General features: G+C 52.1%; 1 protein-coding gene across 2 annotated transcripts in view; it reads left to right on the top strand.

Moving 5' to 3' along the window:
* PHACTR3 (phosphatase and actin regulator 3) overlaps positions 1 to 21,729 on the top strand; it is a 414,253-nt gene that overhangs the window by 32,377 nt on the left and 360,147 nt on the right. The gene's annotated exons all lie outside the window — the stretch shown is intronic.

Raw genomic sequence — 21,729 nt, 5'->3', positions numbered from 1 at the left:
GACCTCCTTCCCTCCCACCCGAGCCCCTCGCTGCAGCCGCTGTGGCTCTTCCTCTGCAGGGCCCCCCCCCCACTCTTTCTACCCATCCCCCCACTCCGCTCTGAGTACCTAGGACTCCTTCTACATTGTTGCTTAAAATCTCTCTCCACCGTCCGGCTCCGAGGCGCCTGAAGACAGGGACTTGGTCTTGTGCCCAGCTGAGTCTCGGGTGCCATGCATGCAGTTGGAGCTTAATAAATGTTGACGGAGTGGATGAGTGCAGAGAAGGTGGCAGAATCAGCTCCCTGCCCTCATGGGCTTTATAGCACAGCAGGTGAGGCAGGCCTTGAACAGATATACAAAAACATAAACGTCCGACTAAAAATTATGACAAATGCTCCGCAGAGGAAGGGGTGGGGCCTCCTGAGGGAGGGTGTCCGGTTAGTGAGGTCTGCTGAGGCCTCTCCGGGCACGTGGCATTTGGATGGACGCTGAGTGGTGAGAGCGAGCCAGCCTTTCTTTTTTTTAAGCTTTTAAAAAGTCAACGTTTATTCCTTTTAAAATGCTCAAGAGACTTTTAAAAGGTCCAAAGGTCTAAAGATAGCCAGGTTTCAGGTAAGATGAGAGGCAGGTGCTGAGTGTTACTATCTCTGTTGCTTAAGCCTAACTTTCCACCTGTTCAATTCTGTACCTCCACGATTCTTCCACCTGGGGAGTGGTGAGCACCTCTGGCTTTTGGCAGACCTCATCAAAAAGTACCACTCCGATAACGATGAGAAAAATAATGGCTGTAGCGATCACTGTCATGGCAAGGGAGAACGTTTTGTGATCCAGAGAGAAAGCTGCCATAGCAATTTCCAAAATCAAAATGATTAATCCAGTAAAGAATAAATAGAATCGTCTGTAGACTCTGCATGAACACGTGCCTTGCGTTCTCCGCAGCACACATACCCGGCCTGTGGCCCAAATCCGCTGCCAGGTACAAATTCCTAGGTCCACCCAAACTCACGTACTAAATATTCACAGCAGCATTTTCCCCAAGAGCTCAGGCCTGGAGCCGCCCAAGGGCCGGTCACCAGACATGGGACGGATGCGTCGTGGTCCATCCACGTGACGGAATCCTGCGTAAGTCACCATCGGCAACCTCTGTGACCTGGACGGCTCCCACAGACACGGGGGTGAGAGGAGCCAGATATTAAAAAAGTCTGCTCTGAATGGTTCCACTTAACAATCTGCGGAGCAGGGAAAGTAGGGCGATGCTGGTGGGAGTCAGGGTCGTGGCCGCCCTTCCAAAGGGGGTGGTGACCACAGGACAGCGACGTGGGCCTTCTGAGATCTCGGTGGCTAGGTGTCACCGTCTGGGGGATAAGCGTGTGCCTCTGGGGAGCTGTGCCCCTCCCTGTACAGTTATACGAGAGGTCTGACGACGCAAGCCCCCGCCGCTACTCTGAGGAAAGCGGGGAGGTCACCAGGAGGCACCGAGAGGTTGTCCTGTGAGGCCAGAGCTGGGCTGCTTCTCCCGGACCCCTTGCTCAAGATCAGCCTCCCTCCCCTGCAGGGCTCCCTCCCTCCCGGGCTGGCCTTCCACTTCTCCGCCCAAAGCTCCCCCATCCCGACTGGCCACTGATAAATCCGACCCCTCTACAGCCAGGCCAGTCGGGGCGGGGATGGGGGGCTCTGCAGAAACCCGGCATCTGCCTGGATGGAACATCTCTGGCCTCGAGAGGCGGAGGCGAGCGCGACTGCTGACACGTGCACGTTCCATATAGATTTAAGGCCCTGGCGAATGTGGGGAAGAAATTAAAAATTGCAGTTATTGAAGAAATCATTTTGGCTCCCAAGGAGCCTCTCGGGCTAATTTCTGAGCAAGAAGCAGCCGCCTGGAGCTGCGGAAGGCCCGGCCCATCTGCGCCGGCCCCTCGGGTCTTGTTAGCGCGGGACCGGAGCCTCATTAAATTCCCAATTAGGTGTTCCGCCACCCAGCAGGTGTCTTCCGCTCAAACCGGAGGGGCCCCAGAAGCTGACGTTATTATAGTCACAGTTTCTCATTTGGTGTTTACATTAGCTCTTCATTTGGGTGTCAGCAATTAGCACGTTGAAGACTTTCTGGAATCTGAGAGTCCTTCCAGAAGGTGGGGGTGGGAGGATGGGGGGCGGGGAGAAGGGCTGTCTCATGCCCCCAGGTTCACCGGGTCCCGCTTGGCTCACAGCCTTCCCTTGCTCTCTCCTTCCATGCATTTTAATGTAGGTTTATATTTAGGGTGGACATTTTGAAAGAAAAGTTAGCATAATTTTTAATTTAGAATATCAGGAATCCAGTGTCCTCGTTCGATCTGTTATTGCTGTTGGCTGCTTGGTGAGCACATTACTGCTGGCGCCCCATGGTTCTGGCCTCTGCAGCCCAGGGTGATGGCAAGAGAGCGGCCAGATGGTCCTCAGTTGGACCAGCCAAGGCTGGGCTGGGCTGGGCTGGTCTGCGGCTCACCTGGGCTCTGGTTTAGATGGAAGTTGGGACTGGAGCTTGGTGTCCACATAGCAGGTTTATTTCCCGTTCGGAGGGCGGCTCCACCAGGGTCCCCGAAGCACACGAATATTTTAAAAGGCTGCGAAAGAAAAAGTATAATCAAAACCCCCATAGGGCTGAGGAAGTGGGAAGAGGGCACTGAAACAAAGGCAAAGAAGTGGACATAAGAGCAAATGGGAATCAATGGGCCAGAGCACAGAGACAGGGTAGGAAATGCTCCTCGGTGTCTGGGGGGGCCCAGGGTGGCTTCACCCCTACCCATGCACACGGGCACACCTTTCTGGGACACACCTGTTGTCCAAGGCCAGCATAAACAGCCATATGTCCTTCAGGAGCCCTCGGCCCCAGAGCTTCACAACCCTAAGCTCCTGCCGGAAACTTTCTTCCCAGGGGTCAGGACAAGGGGAGAAATCCGGCGCCACCTGCCTCTGCCCTCCCCCTGCTCTTTCCTAGCTGACATCCAGGAAGCCATACTAGAGTGATAAAGATATTTCGCTGCTGCATTTTTACTTGGGTAACGCATTTTATTGTTTAAATCCGGGGATGAAAACAGTCGATAGATCGATGAAGGCGAAATGACCTTGTGGTTGAGAAAAAAGACCTCCGTATCTCAACCCCCTTCAGTAGCTGCCTTCACCTAAATGCTGATGATCATCCTTTTAATTGATTTACGCAGGCTCTCCCCGGTGTGTTTGCATTGCGTGGGGTGTTTGACATTTCACAGCCTCACCTCTCCAGCATGGGATCGAGGCTTAGCAAGCGTGCTTCCGGAGCAGACACTAAACATTATTTAGAGTTTGATCTTTAGCTGACACAGCGGGATCACACACAGCATCCTTAACTGATGGAGTAAAAATCGAATCCGGAAGAGTGTATGCCCCGGGAGACTCCTAAAACGGATTGCCACTAGGGTGCGGGCCAGTCAATCCATCAATCGGTAGTACTGACCGTCCTGCCGCCCCCTCTCCCTCCCCGACATCAGTCCAGCCCTGAATTCCATGCTGTGAAGACCTCAGACGAGGACCAGCTGTCCAAAGAGGCGAGGCTCTCCCAGGTGTTGTGAGAGGCGCCCACTTTCAATGGTAAACCGTCCAGGACGTTCAACCAGTTTGGAATGCAGGGAGGCAGCGAATGAGAATCTGGGCAGACACGTGAGCAGAGACCCCTGGAGGGATGGAGGCTTTGCGGAGTCAGAGGGTGTGGGCCGGGGGCAATGCGTTGTGTGGAAGTGACAGGCTGGGGACCTGGCTCTGCCGCTCTCCACCGTGTGAACTTGGCAGGTTCCCGCGGGACCACTCCGAAGCCTCCCATCTTCTTCTCCACATAAGGGAGCTTCTTTGGAATTGTCGGCAAGGGGGAGACGCAAGAGTTCGGGGGCAGAATAAGTAACCGTTCAGAAATAGAGATGTGGGGTCATGTCAAGACCAAACGTAACTACTCCCCAGGGCTGTTTGGATCTGGAGGCCCAGCCCAGCTGGGTGCAGCTAGCACCTCAGTTTTGTGAGCCATTAAGCTAGTAATTTCATCAATCACCTGAGAGCTGGTCCCACCCATCAGCCCACCAGGCGGGTCCAGGGTACCTGGCTTCCCATAAACAAAATTCCATCGCTTATTACACAGACCCTCCTGGGCCTCGACAGATCGCTCTGACAGGAATTCCAAGGCCGAGAAATGGCACACATAACTTTCTCCTTATTAGGCAAGAAAATATCCAGAAGCGTTCGTCTACACGGAACGATTCCGTACAGGTTCACCGCAGTGTCAAAATAGCTCTGAAGTATTCTCAGCTTCCTTTGTGCTCCCAGCTGCTTAAGAGATGCTCTTTTCAAGTGTGTGCGTTTGGAGCCCAGGAGGACCCCCGCCACTAGGGTCTTGGCACGCAGAGTTAGTACAGATCAAAGGTACGAAACATTGATGAAGGAGCGGGGCTAGAAATCTGGCCTTGGGAGATGTGGCTCTTTTGCCCCCACTTTTTCGGTTTGACGTATATTTACATTCAGTAAAATGCTTCTATTTTAAGTTTACAGCTTTGTAAACTCTGCTAGGTGTACACCCATGCGGCCAGCCTCCTGATCAAGACATAAGGCATTTCCTTCAACCCAGAAAGTCCCCCTCTGTCCTTCCAGGTGACTACCCCCCATCCCTCAACCCTGGCGACCCAAAGGCAACCAATGTTCTGATTGCTAGTACCATAGATTAATTCCGCCTGTTCTTGAACTTCATGTAATTGGGCTGATACAGGTATACGCAGTCACATCTGGCCTCTTTCACTCAGCGTAATGCTTTTGAGAATCAGCTATGGTGTTGTCTACATCAGCAATTTGTTATTTTTATTCTTGTATGAATATATTTCATTGTGTGGATATACCTCAATCTGTTTACTATTATCTACTATTGAGAGATAGTTGGGTTGTTTCCAATTTGGGGGCTGTCATCCGTAAAGCTGCTCTAAACACTCTTGTACATGTGCTTTCATTCCTTTTGGGTAGATTCCGAGGAGTGGAATTGCTGCGTCATATGATACCTCCTTGTTAAACTCTATCAGGAACTTTCCAAAAGTCCCAAAGTAGTTGTGCCTTTTCCCACCACCATCGGTGGTTTCTGAGAATTCCTGTTGCTCTATATCCTTGCCTTGGTTTTGATGGGCTTTTAAATGTTTGTTGTTCTCATGCACGTGGAATGGTATCTCACTGAGCTTTAATTTGAAGAAAAAAAGGTGAGTTTATAATTAGGCTTGGTTGCTTCCACCTGGGGTACTCCCTGGGAAAAGTTAAAAAAAAAATTGATGGTCTCTCTGAGTTGGAATGAATGGAGAGTTGTGAGCATGATTTTCTCAGTAAGCACAGCAGAAGTCCCTCTAGGACGGTAAGGGCCCTCAGGTGGCAGAGAGAGGAATGGCAGGGCCAGATGCCACCTGGAGCAACCCCCTGGGGGCAGGCATTCTTCCAAAGCCCTCAGATTCAGGATTACGCAGAGGATAAGGATCCCGTGGGGACAGGTCCTCTGTACTCGAATGACACTTCTTTCTCTTCAATGGCCTGTGTGTCAGGTTGCCCTGCCCACAGGGTCCAGGGCCAGATCCCCAGCCCAACTCCTGAGGATCCGAAGGCTGGAGTCATCACTCATGTACTCATTGGGTGGACATATTAACGGAAACAGGCTGCTGTGGACCACGATGGTGGCCCTTGGCCCTGAAGGATGCTGGCAGGTGCAGGGAAAGGTTACCATGATTGATGCCAGTCCAGCAGCATCGATTCACCCCCGCTGCAAGTGCCAGCTCCATCCTGACAGACAGCCCCCAGCCAACCTGGGGCCTTTGCTATCTCACTCTTTGCAAACCCTGAAGCACAGGGAAAGGTCAGCCTGCTGGTCTCGCCTTGCTCAGGGCAGCCCCTTGGCGCGGCTTCAGGGCTCGGCAGACCGGACTTGCTCGTGGGCTCCCACAAAGGACATATGAAGCTGTATCCATACATTTAAAAATGATGATGAGGAGGAGGAGGGTGGTGACGATGACAACCTACTCTTGATTTCTTACTACAATGCTCAACTCACTCCCTCAGTTAATTTTCACAGCCTCCAGGTGGGAAGATCCATGTCCTGGGAGGGAGAGCTGAGCTATGGTTGAGGAACTTGCCCGAGAGCCCAGGAGGTTTAGGATTTGAACCTTGCAGAGCCTTTCCCAACCTGCCTTGCAGGGAAGCAGCGGGTCCCGGCTTTGCCCAAGCCCCACGTGCTTGTGCTTGCAGGGGTCAGAGAAACACAGCATTTTAATTAAGCATCGCTGGGGGTGGAACAGGTGAGGGAGGGGGTATGTTCTCACTGGATAGGCCAGGAAGGCCACCGGGAGGGGGAGGGAGTCAGCCCTGAAGGGGGGTTGGAGTTGCGTAGGGAAGGAGAGAGGTGTTTGGTGTGTGAGCGAGAGCAGGTGGAAAGATCCAGAGGTAGAACACGGTGCGTGTGTCTGACGGGGCTGCAGTCTCTAACAGTGGGGAAGGGAGCTGGGGGAGAGGATGACATCGGGGGAGTCTGGCCTGGCTAGGAGGTGCTGAGTGTCAGGCACAGGGGCCTGGACCACAGTGGACGGGCAGGAGGAGCGCTCTTAGAGGTTCTGGAGCACAAACCCGCAGAATGGTTTAAGGAGAAAATGAAGACATTTCTCATGTGCTGTCATCATTAATTCCTTCAGCAGATGTTGGGTGAGCTCTAACGGGCACAAGACTCTGGGGATACCGTCATGATGGACAATCCCGGTCCCCTGGCCTCTTGGAGCTTATGTTCTAGGGGATGTAGATGATGCATAATTACACAGATGAGACAGAGAAGACTGGGTGGGGAGAGGCTGCTTGGCTGCCGTGGTCGAGGGAGAAGCATTTGAGAAAATGGCATTTGAGTTGGGACGGGGCTGTTGAGGAAGAGCCAGGCTCAGGAAAAGCTGAGAGATGGTGCCCCTGGTCAGGGGACAGCAAAGGCCATGGCCCCGCAGTGGGAAGAGCGCCAGCTCGCTGGGAGGTCTGGAACTCGCCCCTTGTCCCCCTTCATGTGACAGTCCTTAGGATTCTCTCCAGACAGCAAAACCCCCAATCCTATGTGTTCGAGTCTTGGAGATGCCGAGACAAAGATCTAGAAGATTCTGAACATTGAGTGGGTTTGAGGGAGGCTGTGAGTCATGAGTCGATGAGGAGGATGGGAGGTGATCTGAGTTGGAGGAGCGGAGCAGGTGAGGACGTGCTGGTGTCATACAAGCGAGCACGGAGTGTGGACAGAGGTCCTGGGGCAGCTCGGAGGCTGCAAGGGGAGGCGAGGCTTCTGTAGAGCCGCTGAGATCCTGCGCCCCGTGGCCCAGATCTACTTGTTCTGCTCTGACCTTTAAAAACAAACTCACGTCCAACACTCAGTGCAGAAGAGAAAGTCCCCCCGTGTGGGTTCCAAGGGGCAGCTGGCAAAGCCACCCCCTCCCAGTAAGACACGAGCCACACCCCCGTCTTGGTGGCCTTAGGAGCCAGGATCCTCCCCATTCTACAGATGAGGAAACCAAGTCCTAGACACCAGGAAGTGTAGCGGTGCAGCTGGCCGTCAAGCCGGGTCTGTCTGACTCTTAAGGCCATGATCAACTTTGCTCTGTTATGTAACATCAGTTCGCGCATAAACGTGCTAGGGGAGAGATGCTCGCCCCTGAAAAACTCCAAACGAGAACAGAAAGTACGAAGGAAGATCAGTCTCCATCCCCTCCCGGCTCCCCTCCCAGTTCTCCAGTCCCCCCTCCTCGAAGCAACAACAGATAACAATTTCTTGGACATCCTTCTAGGGCTATTGCATGCATATGCATATTCCATGCATATTTATGCATAATGACCTTCTTTTTACTTTTTACGCAAACAGCTGCAGCTAACGTGCACTTTTCTGTGCCTCGCTTTTCTCAATTAACAAGCTATTTGGGGGACAGTTCTGCATGAGTGCAGATGGACTTGACTCATTCTTGGGGTGGCTTGTGGAGTGGTGTGGGTGAGCCGTAATTTACAGAGCCATCCTGTACGCCCGTGTGTGTGTAGAGCCATGCATCATCGCGGTACATCTGTAGTTTCCGGCGTGTGAGAACGTCTTTCGGGCAAATTCCTAGAAGGGAGTTGCCGAGTCAAAGGGTGTGTCCATCTTTCATCCGAATGGATATCGCCAGTGGTTGTGTTCAAGGGTGTCAGGTGTGCCCAGGCCAAGGAATTGCAGGATGTTGCCAAATTTTGTGATTTCGCCAATCTGATAGATGCCACATTTGCCTTGTTCTTGTTATGAGTGGGGCTGGGCGGTTTTTCATGTACTTTCAAAGCCAACAGCAATCTCCTTCCCTGTGGCTTCTCTGTTCGGGACTTTCAAGACACACCCTTGGCATTATCCTACCCTGCCCCTCAGACCCCTTGCATGGGACCATGAGGAGTGGTCTTGGGTCAGGGGCGGGCGAGGGACGCCTGGGTCTTGGACTCTAAGACGAACACTGCATCCAGTTCTCTGTGTGGTCTTGCAAAATACATGTGCCCAGCTACGAATGCGGTTTCCTCCAGGAAGAAGGGTTTGGATCAGATAATCCTAAAAAGTCTATGAATCTCTGGTTATTGCACAGATGGTTGCGGCTGGCAGTTTGCTATCTACTCAGAAGGAAATGGATCTGAGCTTCAGGAGAAAGAATTTAATTTAGATACTGTGGAAAACTTCCTGATGTCTCAGGATATTAAACTCTGGAATGAATGATGATGGTCTGAGGCAGAATATTTCTGTAATACCGAGAACTTCAAAAACAAGATGACTCATTTGGCCTCGTGGGAAAAGTTTCGCTCGGCCTCTGAGATGGGCGTTTGGGGCAGCGTGAGGGTCATTTCAGGTCTCAGTGTGTGGTGAGTTTCATGTTTTCAGAGCCAGGTGCCACGCCGATCAACAATGTTCATCCAATTACCTGTTTTGCCCTGGAGTTTGTGCATCACCCAATTTCATGACTAAGCTCGTTACACGTGTTAGAAGCAGACACACTCTCAGGCCTCACTTAATCAATTCCTAAAATTAGCATTACTGAAAAAATGAACTGCGAGGGAAGCTGCTGATTTTAATCAATAGTTCAAGTGAGCATGGTGAAAGAATGCCAAAACTCAGCAAAACCACCTAGAAGTTTGGCAACATCACCCCTGGCCCGGGGAGAGGGGTGGGGCACAGTGTTCCGGATAAGTGAGCTTTTGGTTAAGGGGAGGCAGAAATCATTCTGAGCACCCAAACTCCTTCCTTGTCTACTCCTTTTTTTTTTTTTTTAAATAAATTTATTTAGTTATTTATTTATCTTTGCCTGCGTTGGGTCTTCGTTGCTGCGCGCAGGCTTTCTCTAGTTGCGTTGAGCCGGGGGCTACTCTTCTTTGCGGTGTGCGGGCTTCTCATTGCGGTGGCTTCTCTTGTTGCGGAGCATGGGCTCTAGGCGCGCGGGCTTCAGTAGTTGTGGCACAGGCTCAGTAGTTGTGGCACGTGGGCTTCAGTAGTTGTGGCTCATGGGCTCTAGAGAGCAGGCTCAGTAGTTGTGGTGCACAGGCTCAGTAGTTGTGGCTCGCGGGCTGTAGAGTGCAGGCTCAGTAGTTGTGGCGCACAGGCTTAGCTGCTCCATGGCATGTGGGATCTTCCCGGACCAGGGCTCGAACCCGTGTCCCCTGCACTGGCAGGCGGATTCTTAACCACTGCGCCACCGGGGAAGCCCCGGGGAAGCCCCCTTTCGTCTACTCCTAATGGACGTCATTACCCATCCTTTGCATGGGCTCCTGCCTTAGTTAACAGAACAAACTCAGCATCATTTGGTCTCTTCTTAATGACTCAGGGTCCTGTTTATCAATAACATCCATTACTAATGCAGACAGCTGACCTCACGTTCTGCAGAAATCTAAAATATTAGTATTTTTACAAGCCTCTTGGGAGCTTGAATTGTCTACTATGACCTCCTTCTCAGTACATGGGAGCACCTTTCAGTATCCCCAAGAGGAACCTACACGACCTCCACCAGGAGCCCCCAGTGTCTGGGAAACTCACGGGAGTCCTCCCTCTCCTCCTTCCCTTTTTCCCCTAATATTTATCAAGTGGCTCCCTCCCCCCAGGCACTGTTCTTTGACCTCAGGAATCAGTGGCAAAGAAGGCAGATAGGGTCCCTGCCCTCAGGGAGCTTGACATCTATCACGGTGACAGTTATTAAACAGGTTCCAGCACAGCTAAACATACAAGGACAGATTGTCACAAGTGCCACCACGGAAACGCACAGGCCCAGGGTGAAGGCAACCAGCCAACAGGGATGCAGGAACCAGGGGACTGACACAGCAAGGTGGGTAGTCAGGAGGGTGGGGGAGATGTTCTGATGGGGGGGATCAGAGAGTTCCAGAGAAGACATTTCCCAGACCACATGAGGAAGTTCCATTTATTAAGCGCCTACTGTGTGCCAGCGCTCGGCCAAGGATTTCACATGCACCACCAACTTGGGTTAGGTCCACACACCACTGTGAGAGATTTCTGATGGAACGCGAGTGGAGACCTTTCATTTTCATTACTATGGGTTTATTGATCTTAGCAAGTATTAGAAAATGTTTCTGGGTCCTCCTATCTGGGATTTCATGGAGAGTATTGCTTAGGAGTAGGTTAAGTTTTGTTTTTGTTTTTTTTAATATTTATTTATTTATTTATTTGGTTGCATGGGGTCCTAGTTGCAGCAGGCGGGCTTCTTGATTGCGGCTCTCAGTCTCCTTAGTTGCAGCACGTGGGTTCCTTAGTTGTGGCATGGGAACTCTTAGTTGAGGCATGCATGTGGGATCTAGTTCCCTGACCAGGGATCGAACCTGGGCCCCCTGCACTGGGAGCGTGGAGTCTTATCCATGTGCCACCAGGGAAGTCCCAGGAGTAGGTTAAGTTTTAAAAAGTCAGTTGACCTACAGTTGATTTAAAGAAAAAATCCTATAAATGGTAGTGTGGGTGGGCTGAGGAAAGGGCTAAGGCCACAAAGGCAAGTGCATCAGGAGTCGCCGAGGCCCCAGCAGGTGCAGAGCATGTGGTTGCTAAGAGGCTGCAGCTTTCGGGCTGATTCAGAGCCGGAGCCGGGGGTCCCTGTGTCCCTGAGTCCCTCAGTCCCTGGGCTTTCTTCCTTCTCAGGGTGTTGGCACCAGTGCTCAGTTGAGACATGGCCAGCCCCTCCTCTGTGCCTCGGCCCCTCCGGCCCTCTGTCACCCCTCTCCGCTCCCTGGGCACTCCCCCCATGGCCGAGACAAGGGACCCCATGGGGACACACCCAGGAAGCACGAATGGCAGCAGGCAGGTGGGACACGGTAGGGAGCCCGAGCTCTGGGGTCAGGCCTGGGCTGAGATCCCAGACTCGCTCACCCCTAACCAAGGGGTCTCTGGCCAGGCCTGCCCCATTCCTGAGCTCCAGGCTTGCGCTCTGTGAAACGGGAGGTCACACCTGCCCCGCCTGCTCCCTGGCAGCTTTGGGGTCACTCTGTGACGTGAGCACAGATATGTCCACCTGGTCAGGGTGTACCCTTTCCTCACCAATCACAGTCATCCCCTCCTGGCCCGTGGGCCCCTCTCTTACTTGGCTGAGGACCTGGAAACTGGACATGGCTGGGTTTCTAGCCGGCCCTTTGGTTTTGACCTGGGTCCAATGCTAGAAAGACATTCCTGGGACAGGCGAAGGGCCTCTGAGGAAGGGCTCACAACAGGGTGACAACCTGGGCACAGAGCCGTGAGTGGGAAGGACATCCAAGAACAAGGATGCCAGACACTCGGGGCACACGGCGCCCCCCTCCCAACCCCTGCTCCCTGGTACCCGCTCTGTCCTGTGTACGGCAGACCAGAGTGATGCTCGGTGGGCCAGGGTCATCGCCACCTCGTCCCTGCTCCACCCCAAGTCCTGTCAGCTCAGGATGTCACCCTTCCTGGGAAGACAGCCTGCTAATAGCCAAGCTCACTAAAGAGGCAATTATCCAGTTGAGTGATGGAGCCACTTTTCACGGCAGGCACCCGCAAGCCCACGATCACAGCATTGGGCTTGTACCTTTCCATGGTACATAATTTGTTCTTGCAAGGAAAAGAAAAAAAATAATCTATATAAAGGGTGGTTAAAATGTAGCTTAAGCAGAGGTCTGGGATGGTGGCAAAGCACAGACATTCAATTTCCTGCACACTTGCTTTGGCTTCGAAATCTGGGGCTACATTCTTGGTCCTCGTGGGCAAGAAACAGACTGTTCTGGGAAACCACATTCTCTGTGATTTATTGGCCGGCGTTTTGGGAACCAAATTAACTGCTAAATGTTCTGTCGAGTAACTGGCCTTCAGCACTGAAGTACCGAGCATGGGGAGGTCAGGGCTCTGACAGTCCTTTCCGGAAGCAGAGTCTGCACTCCGGGGACTGACCAGTGGGCCAGGAACCCAGGCTGCAGAAGTCAGTGGTTTCTGGAGGGAGCAGGGGGTCTGGGCTGGCCTTGCTGCTTTCCTCATATCCCTGCTCCGGGGTCCCTTGGGACGGCTGTGCTGGGCTGTGAGTCTGCGTGCGAGTGTTTGTCCGTCTGCACATCCACTGTCCGTCTGCCTTCCGGGCGGAGCTTGGCTTGAGACTGAGGCAGGTTTGAGAATCTGACCCAACCGCCGCAGGGGTCTGTCCAGCCTCTTGTGCCCCCGACGCGTGCGGACAGACCGAGAGGTACATGTGGGTCCTCTGAGGCTGGAGGGGGGCGCCGTCTGAATGCCGGATCGTGTCTCCAATCTGAAGACCACAACGGTCAACCTTGTGTCCCTGCTCAGCCCACCCTCGAGGCCACCCACACTCCATCCAGTGTCCAGGCCTCTTCCTCGGGCCGCTCCCACCATTGAGGATGTCGCATCATCCTAAATGCACGGGACCCAGCTCCAGGCCCGCCTCCTCCAGGGGAGGACGTGAGGGGGGAGGGGGTGGGGGAGGGGCGAGGGGGTAGGCCCGCCCCTTAGGCATCTTCTCTCCATGGGCCACAGGGACCTGCAGGCTGCGAGTGGAGGAGTGTCCTCAGTTCCCAGAAGAAGGGCTTTGCCCCCTAGACCCGTGTGAACAGCGAGTCGCTGATGGGGCAGGGGGACCTGGTCGAGCGTGAGCACACCCCATGTTCTGCTCCGCTGAATGTCTCAAGTACCAGCTCGGGCCAGGTGCTGCTTCGCACAGCGAGGAGATGGGCAGGCTTCCCGGTCAGATGCCCGAGGCGGGCAGGGCTGCACCCTCTAGCGTTGCCCCAGCCCTGCCGCAGCGGCACGTGTAGCTGGCACGGGCCGGGGGAAACGCACAGTTCATGCGTGCTCTGCTCTCGCCTGTGTCCCTGGGCGATCCTGAACACCTGAGCCTCTGTTTCCCCAGCTGTAAAATGGAGATGGAGGGTGGGGCTCCTCCTTGGGCCACAGGGAGGCGTCTGGCAAGGTCGTCACAGGCGGCCAGGCTCACTGCATCCTTCCTGCCCTGAAGGCCGCCTGCCTGCAGCTCCTGGGCTTTGTGTGTCTGTGGCTCTGGGCTGCTCTGGAACCAAGGGCTGCCCCCCTCTCTGGAAGGGCCTGTGTTGACAGAGGAAGGAGGACCAGAAGCCAGTTCCCAGGGCGGCTACAGACAAAACCCAGAGAGATGGGCAGTTTTTCCTCCAAGGCCAGCAGGCATTGCCCTTCCCGTGTGACCGGCGCTGACCTCGCCTGCCCAGCGCCTGGCTGTGAGGTCCCTCTCGTTTCAGCCACCCTGTGTCCCTTCTTCCTGAACCCCACCAGCAGACCCCACCCTTACCTTTGGACACGTGGGGCAGCTACTTTAAAACTCTCGCCCTGTTCGCCCATCCTTTAACTTCACATGCTTGTCCCAAACCTTGAACTGTTTTCCAAGCCACACAGACCCGAGACTGGGGAGGAAGGCAGGTGGCCCAGGTCCTGCATTTGAGGACACACTTGCCACGCCGACCTCGCCAGATGCAAATGGCACCACTTTCATAAACCCTCTCCCTTTGACTCCCACTGGCGTCATTTTCCGATATTTGTTTCTAAATCAGTTCACCTTAAAAAAAAAATGTAATAGATTTCTTTACAAAGGGTTGAAAGTGGAAAATCATTCTTCCTTGCCATAATAAATAGATGGGAACCATGAAAAGAAAGGCAACGGAAATGAAACATTATGAGATCTGCCAGGAGACCTTGCCCGAAGATTCTGAGCCGGAGCCCTGCTTTGTTTGACAGGGAACTTTTTTTGAGGGTTTGGGGGCGGCAGATACATTAGATTGAGATTCTTCTTGATGTAATGAGAAAATGTCAAAGGATTGGACGGGAAATAAAATTTTCCTTACGCAATTTGTCCTTGCAACACCACACTCCGTCAAACTCGGACCGAGGGCAGCCCTTCCAACCCCAGAGGGGGAAACTGAGGCATCAAGTGGAGAGAACAGAGACCCCAGGTCAGAGGAGGAGTCCACGGCCTCGGTAGATCAGGTGTCAGAGAAGGAGCCCATCCTCAGCTCCACGCTGGCCCCGGGCGCCCCCCTGGTCTCTTCCTTTGCCTACGTTGACTCTCTCCACATGGCTTTCAAAGAAACTGACAGCAATCCTGTCCCCAGACTGAGGTTGGTGGAAAAGGCACATGCCAATTCCACCAATTCCTCCTCGAAAACCAAAGGGGGTGTTTAAACTGCAGCTGAATTGGGAGATGGAGGGCGTGGCTGCCGGCAGGAATGTAAGTTTCCTGCATCCTGATAAAACATCTCGCCTGGCTTCTTGGCTGCGTGGACAGTTTTCTTCTTCTCTTTCTCTCCTGATTGTCCTCACATTTGGTGAGTGTTTGAGTGCCAGAGTGGGAGGGAAAGACAGAGCACCGCCTGGCTGTCCATCACCGCAGAGGGGCTAGCAAAGAAGCTACTGGAGCCGGAGTCCATGACTCACCCCTCACCCGGCCCCCCGGGACACTGCGGGGAAGGTCCTGGGTGCCTTTGTGTTTCTTCAAAGAGAGCTTAGCATCTTGGGACACACCCCAGGGAAGTGTTGAATCACCAGGCAAGAGTTCCCCATATTGGCACAAGAGGGGCCAAAAACAAGGGCAGGTTAACCCAGCTGGTGCAGATGAGGGGGAAGGAAGTTTCCTTCTTTCCTCAGGAAGAAATACATCCATCTCCCTCCTGTCTCTCCAGGGATGCTTCTCAGTTTTCCCCCAGCCACTCAGTTGCCTTAATGGGTCTTGGCTGTGGGGATGGGAAGGTGAGGAGGGAGAGGTTAGTGGGAAAAGATGAATTGCCCCGAAGTTATTAATGCCATGGAAGTTAGGTCATAGGACTCCCCTCTTTTTCTTTCTCTTGCGGGAGACTCGGAGGTTGAAAGATACAGCTAATCCTTTAAGAACTTCATCAAAGGGAGTGGGGAAAATGAAGAAACCAGTCCTCGGCTGAAATATTACAAGAAGAACGAATTCAGTTGGGCGTACCATCTCGGTGGTCATAGGAAGACCATGGGTTACCCAGAAAGGACATCAGCCAGCGTCAAGAAGAGTGACTGTCTTTCTCCCCAAGGGACATTGCACGAGGCCGGGGGGGATCCATCGCCCGGGTTTGGTGAAGTGGGTCAAGAGCAGGGGCGCTGCCAGGATCGTTACTTCTGGAATATGATTGGCAGGATGAAAGTGACCTCAGCAAGGAGGGAAGTAAATTACACTTTGGTTTCAGGATTTCTGGAGAGCTGTCCCACAAACACAAAGCAGACGCAGGGGAAGGTCACCTCCATGGTGGGCATCGTCGTCAGGGGCTGCTCAGGGCCATCAGGAGCCAACAGCCTTTGCCCAGACACCCGTCCCCTGCCTCTGGCTGGCCCAGAACAGGTGCCCGACCCTACAGAACCAGCTGTGGGATGGGAGCATCAAAGCCCGCCTCCCTGGGGTGTGGCTGTGCCTTCAGGACTCAAAGATGTCGCGAGCAGTGGGGGCATCCGAGGCCTTTCCAGGTTCGTAGCTGGACGGTCCACTCCCAGCCCAGCCCCGGTCTGCATCCTGCATAACAGCCAGGGGCCCTTTAAAGATGAAGATCGGCCCTGTGGCTCCTTTGCTGTAAGTCTCTCGGTTGGTGGCTCATGGGTTCCTCCTAGGTATGAAGTCCAGTCTCCTGAATGAGATGTAACCCCAGTACCGGACCCTTATCCCAGAAGTCAGGGTAGCAGCGTCTCCCCCAAGACAGGTGTATTCGTTTCCCGGGGTTGTGTTAACAAACGAGCACAAACTGGATGGATTGAAACAACAGATATTTATTCGCTCCTGGTTCTGGACATATCAGTAGGGCCGTGCTCCCTCTGGAAACTGTCGGGGAGGTTCCTTCCTCGCCCCTCCCAGCTCCCAGTGGCTCCAGCGGCTGTTCGGTTCGGAGCTGTGTCGCCCCGATCTCTGCTTCCATCTTCATGTGGCTTTCTCCTCTCCTGTGTGTGTCAAATCTCCCTCTGCCTCCCTCTTTTTTTTTTTTTTTTTTTTTTTACATCTTTATTGGCGTATAATTGCTTTACAATGGTGTGTTAGTTTCTGCTGTATAACAAAGTGAATCAGCTGTACGTATACATATATCCCCATATCCCCTCCCTCTTGTGTCTCCCTCCCTCCCACCCTCCCTATCCCACCCCTCTAGGTGGTCACAAGCCCCGAGCTGATCTCCCTGTGCTATGCGGCTGCTTCCCACTAGCTATCTAGTTTACATTTGGTAGTATATATATGTCCATGCTACACTTGTCATTGTGTTTAGGGCCCACACGGATAATCCAGGGTGATCTCATTTCAAGATACTTGGCTTAATCACACCTTCAAAGACCCTTTTCCCAAATAAGGTTACGTTCACAGACTCTGGGGTTTCAGATGTGGATGTATCCTTTGGGGACACCATTCAGCCCCCCACAGAGGGTATAATGGTAGCTGGTTGTTTAAGGCTGGGACCACCCAGAAGCAGAGCTGAAGACAAGCAGCTGGATTGGGAGGTGACCCCAGGAGGCACCCCTAGGAGAGAGAGGAAGCCAGGCAGATGACAGAGGGAAGCAGAGCATAAAGGTCGTGGCCATGGGCAACCGAGGCTGCTTCTCGGGAAATGAGCCTCTGCTCATGGTGTGGAGCAGGCCCTCAGAGCTGTCGCCACAGAGGGACAAGGAAACAGGGGATTTCATGCACCAACTCCCACCATCTTTGGCTGAGAACTGCTTCTGGGCAGGAGAACTCCTTAGCACTTCCGGTCGGGAGAAAAGGTTCAGTGTTCACAGAAGGACACTTTTGGAATGTTCTGGAACAAGTGCTGGGGGGATACGGGCGGGCCCAGCAGCATCTCCCCCACTGGTCTCCAGGGAAGTGGCATTGCCTGATCCTTGAGCTGAGTAGGGCGAGCCCGTCTCTGTTCCTCCCGGGGGGGAAGCACTGAGCTTCACCATATTTGTTGACCGAGGGAATGAGTAGCCACCCATTTTCAGGAAACTTCCCTCAGTCACGTCAGCCAATTCTAATATCTCCTTTCTCTGGATCAGTTTATTATTATTAATAATAACCTCTTGGGAGACCCAACTTACTCAACATATATGATTTATTGAGGCTTAGCATTTGATTTTATTGGGCCTTGAATTATCATCTATTTTCTGTCCATCTCATGCTCCGAACTGATGCATACACCCCAAACTGTGGGACCACATCCAATTCCTCATGGGATTGTCAGGTTAAGGAGGCCAGGGTGCTACTTTAAGAGTTGCATTTTGCTTCTTTAGCCTTCTATATTGTTAATTAACAATTATTGAATTCCACCATGAGCCTGGTATTGTTCTAATTGTTTTTATTAAGAGTCTTTCAGTAGCCCATGAAAAGAAAAATTCAAACCGGCTCAAGCCCAATCCAGATGTCATTGGCTGATGTATCTGAATGGGTCAAGGGTTATTCCAGCTTCAGGCATGGCTGGATCCTGCAGCGCCAGGGGCATCACAGGACTCTGACACCTCTCCTGGCTCTGCTTGTCCGTGTGCTGGTGCCAAGACTCTGTTCCTGTAGCTCCCGGTGGGAAAGGACATTTTCCAGTCACTCCGGTAAAAATCTCAGAATTCGCTCTGATTGGACAATCCAGGTCACTATGGTTACAATGATGCTGGCTGATTTAGGGCTGAGTTGCATGACCCCTTTCCCAAAGATCTTTGGTAGTCAGCCCCACTCAAACCACACGGACTGAGAAAAGGGAATGCATCCCTCCAGGAACGTCAGGATACAGTTACTACAAGAAAGGGAGGGGACTTCCCTGGCGGTCCAGTGGTTAGGACTCCGAGCTTTCACTGCAGGGGGGACAGGTTCGATTCCTGGTCAGGGAACTAAGATCCCACATGCCACGGTGAGGCCAAAAAAAAAAAAAAAAAAAAAAAATAGAAGAAAGGGAAACAGATGCTGAGTCATCCAAAGGAATATTTGTCCTCTGTGGTCCTTTTCATGCAAATCCCAACACCACCTTCAGGAGGAAGGTCCTATTATGACGCATTTTGCAGAGGAGGAAGTGAGGCACAGAGAGGTTTCTTGGATAAGTTGATAAATTATAAGAAGACTCCAACCCAGCTGCAAGGTTCCTTGTAATGACCCCCCAAAGTGTCTGTGCTGTTGTTGGTTCTCTGATCTCCTCTGTTTGTGGCTCCCTGACACCAGCCCAGAGCCAGGCACACAGAAGGCCTGAAAAGACTGCTCGGTTGTATCTATGAATGTCTGCTTCTGGTGATTGTGTGATTGTTTATGCTTCAGAATTTCCAAAGACTACAAAATGTGCCCAATGGCAAAACACATCAATTTTTACTGCAAATTATTTTTGTTAATAAATGATATATAAGTTTATGCATCCTAATTAAGCAAAAATTATTTATTGCCACAATTAAAATGAAGTCATGGAAATGACTGCAATTCTAAGTTCTTGACAAAGTGATAAAGTCCATTAATGCTTCGCTGCCTTGCTGGGGCTCCTTGAAACCCTGCCAGCAGTCAGCTGTCCTGCCCCCCACAGAACTTACAAGGAACAGATTCAGAGAGTCTATGGATCTGGGTCCCCTGGAGAACTAACTCCAGGCTGGCGGTTGCTCCAGACCCTCAGAGAGCTGGCAGTCAGCATCTTCTGATTTGGTTATATCAGGGAGGGAATTGTACATCACTAGACCTATCCATCCAGACACAGAGATGGGAGAGGAATTACATGCCCCTCACTTTTGGAGCGCCCAAAAATGACAGGTTCTTTTTGCCTCTAATCTCACTGCCCTTGCCTTATCCCATGACTTGCTGGGACCAACTTGAAATGTCCCCGTTTCCTCCCACGCCAACATTTATTCATCCACCCACCCATCCATCCATCCATCCATCCATCCACCCACCCACCCAATCCTCCATTCCCAACATCCCTCCCTCCAACCATCCATCCATCCATCCATCCGTCTATCCATCCACCCAATCCTCCATCCCTCCCTCCCTCCATCCATCCCCCATCCATCCATCCATCCACCTAATCCTCCATCCCTCCATCCATCCATCCACCCAATCTTCCATCCCTTCATCCCTCCCTCCATCCCTCCATCCCTCCCTCCATCCCTCCATCCATCCATCCACCCACCCACTCCTCCATCCCTCCTTCCATCCCTCCATCCATCCACCTAATCCTCCATCCCTCCATCCATCCATCCACCCAATCCTCCATCCCTCCATCCTTCCCTGCATCCATCCACCCACCCAATTCTCCCTCCCTTCATCCCTCCATCCCTCCCTCCCTCCCTCCATCCATCCATCCACCCAATCCTCCATCTCTCCATCCATCCATCCATCCATCCATCCATCTCTTCATCCATCTATCCAGCCATCCAATCAATCATCCATCTATCCCCAAAATATTTACTGACAACAGAATACCAGTAATTATTTTCCTGGACATAGGTGCACATGGTCTTTTGGATCAAACCAACTCCTATTTATTGAGCAACTACTGTGTGCAAGGCAGGTCCTCCTTTTCCCCTAGACAAACCCTGCCCATTTTTCTGGGTTTCCTCATCTCTTCCACCTGGCTGCCTTTGCCCACTTCAGCATCTGTCAGTGTCTCACTCTTTCAAATCCTGAACTCCACCTGCTCCTAGAGGTGGGACCCCACCACATAGCACCTGCTACTTCTCTCATTTTATAGATACTGGTCTTGCTTCCTCTTCTAGATGGTGCCTAGGGAAGGAATCTCTTGACACGTCTTCTCTTGTCCTGATGCTTAAAAAGCCTGGGAAGCTTGGATGCACCCAGCAACCAAGAAGCCTGTGTCATTCATTCAAGTAGAAACACTCATAAGGCACCTTCCTAGTGCCAGGTACTCGGGGTTAAGAAAAACTAGGATGTGAGACTCACCTTTCTCATCTGTGAAACTGGAGATGCAACCAGGGACTTGGACTCCGTAGACGGCAGGGCGTAGACTTCGGCGAGAAGCACTCAAGATCCAAGTTAAAAAGTGCTCTGCAAGTCACAGAAAACACATCTGTGAGCCAAACGCAGCCCAAGGGCTGTTAATTTGCAAACTCTCATCCTTGTAGGATTGTTCAAAGGATCAGCTGGAATAACATGTTATTCCATGATTAAAGGGGGATAGATGTGTCCAGAGGAACGGCGGCCGAGGTCGGAGCAGAGGAATGGCAGTTAGGGCGACTCTCAGGGCAGAGGTCATTCCCCATGCTCACTGGTCTGTCCTCCTGCCCCCCAAGCCCTCTCTTCTCAGTATCTCTCTTTGCGACCTGCCCCCTCCCTACCTCGTCTATTGCAGAGATCTCTGCATCTACACATGACCCCGACCACTCCTAAACTCCACCCCCATTGGCAGTGGAATAAAAAAACTGGTAGTTTTTTTTTAAAGGGCAATTCCTAAGAGGCCATGTTGAGACTCGGGTTTTGGGATGAGACAGATTTGAACGTGAACTTGAGGATTAACTCTTCGAGTACTCTTAGCAGCGTGCCTGTGGGAGCCTTTGCGTCCATCCACCGAGAAATGGATTTAGTGATTGGACCTCAAAGAGCTGTAGGAGATGCTCCCCAAACGCCAGCTATTATTACAGAACCAGCAGCCACGAGCAAGGTTATTTATGCCACAAGAGGATCCATCCTAGGCCCTTCAAGCGCCCTTGGAATTCCTCTAACACGGGGTTCATTTGAGGAAAGTTGGATTGGTTTGCAGCTTTTTTCTAGCCCTTATCTTCTGAGGAAAGAGAGGTCAGAACAAGGTTGCTTGCTCCCCTAAAAAGTGCATAAGAAATTTTACAAGGATGGGATCTCCAATGCCAGCTTGTTGTTTATTTCAAACCATGCATCCATCTGCAATTTTTCAGAATGGCAACGTTAATCTACTATAAAAATGTGTTGGTCAAAATTCTCATGGTTGCAGGTGATGGATGAATTAACTCACTCCAAGTGACTCAAATAGCAGGGTTGACTAATCTTGTATAACTAGCAGCCTAGAGATGGACAGTAACGCAGCAATATCAGCAAAGACTCACACCTCCCATCTTTCTGCTTTGCCATCTTCATGGTGACAGTATGGTTGCCATAGCTCCAAGCATCACATCCTTATACAATGACATCCCAAACAAGAAAGAAGGGGATACAAGCCAAAGAACCTTCTCTTTAGGACTCTCTCTTTATTCTGGGGGGATAATCTCTTCCAGAGGCCCCTTAGTAGGTTTTCTCTTGCATTTCATTGTCT

This window comes from Balaenoptera borealis (genome assembly GCF_965194805.1).
Source record: "Balaenoptera borealis genome assembly, chromosome: 16".
Lineage (NCBI taxonomy): Eukaryota > Metazoa > Chordata > Mammalia > Artiodactyla > Balaenopteridae > Balaenoptera > Balaenoptera borealis.
This window is presented reverse-complemented; position numbering and strand designations above follow the sequence as displayed.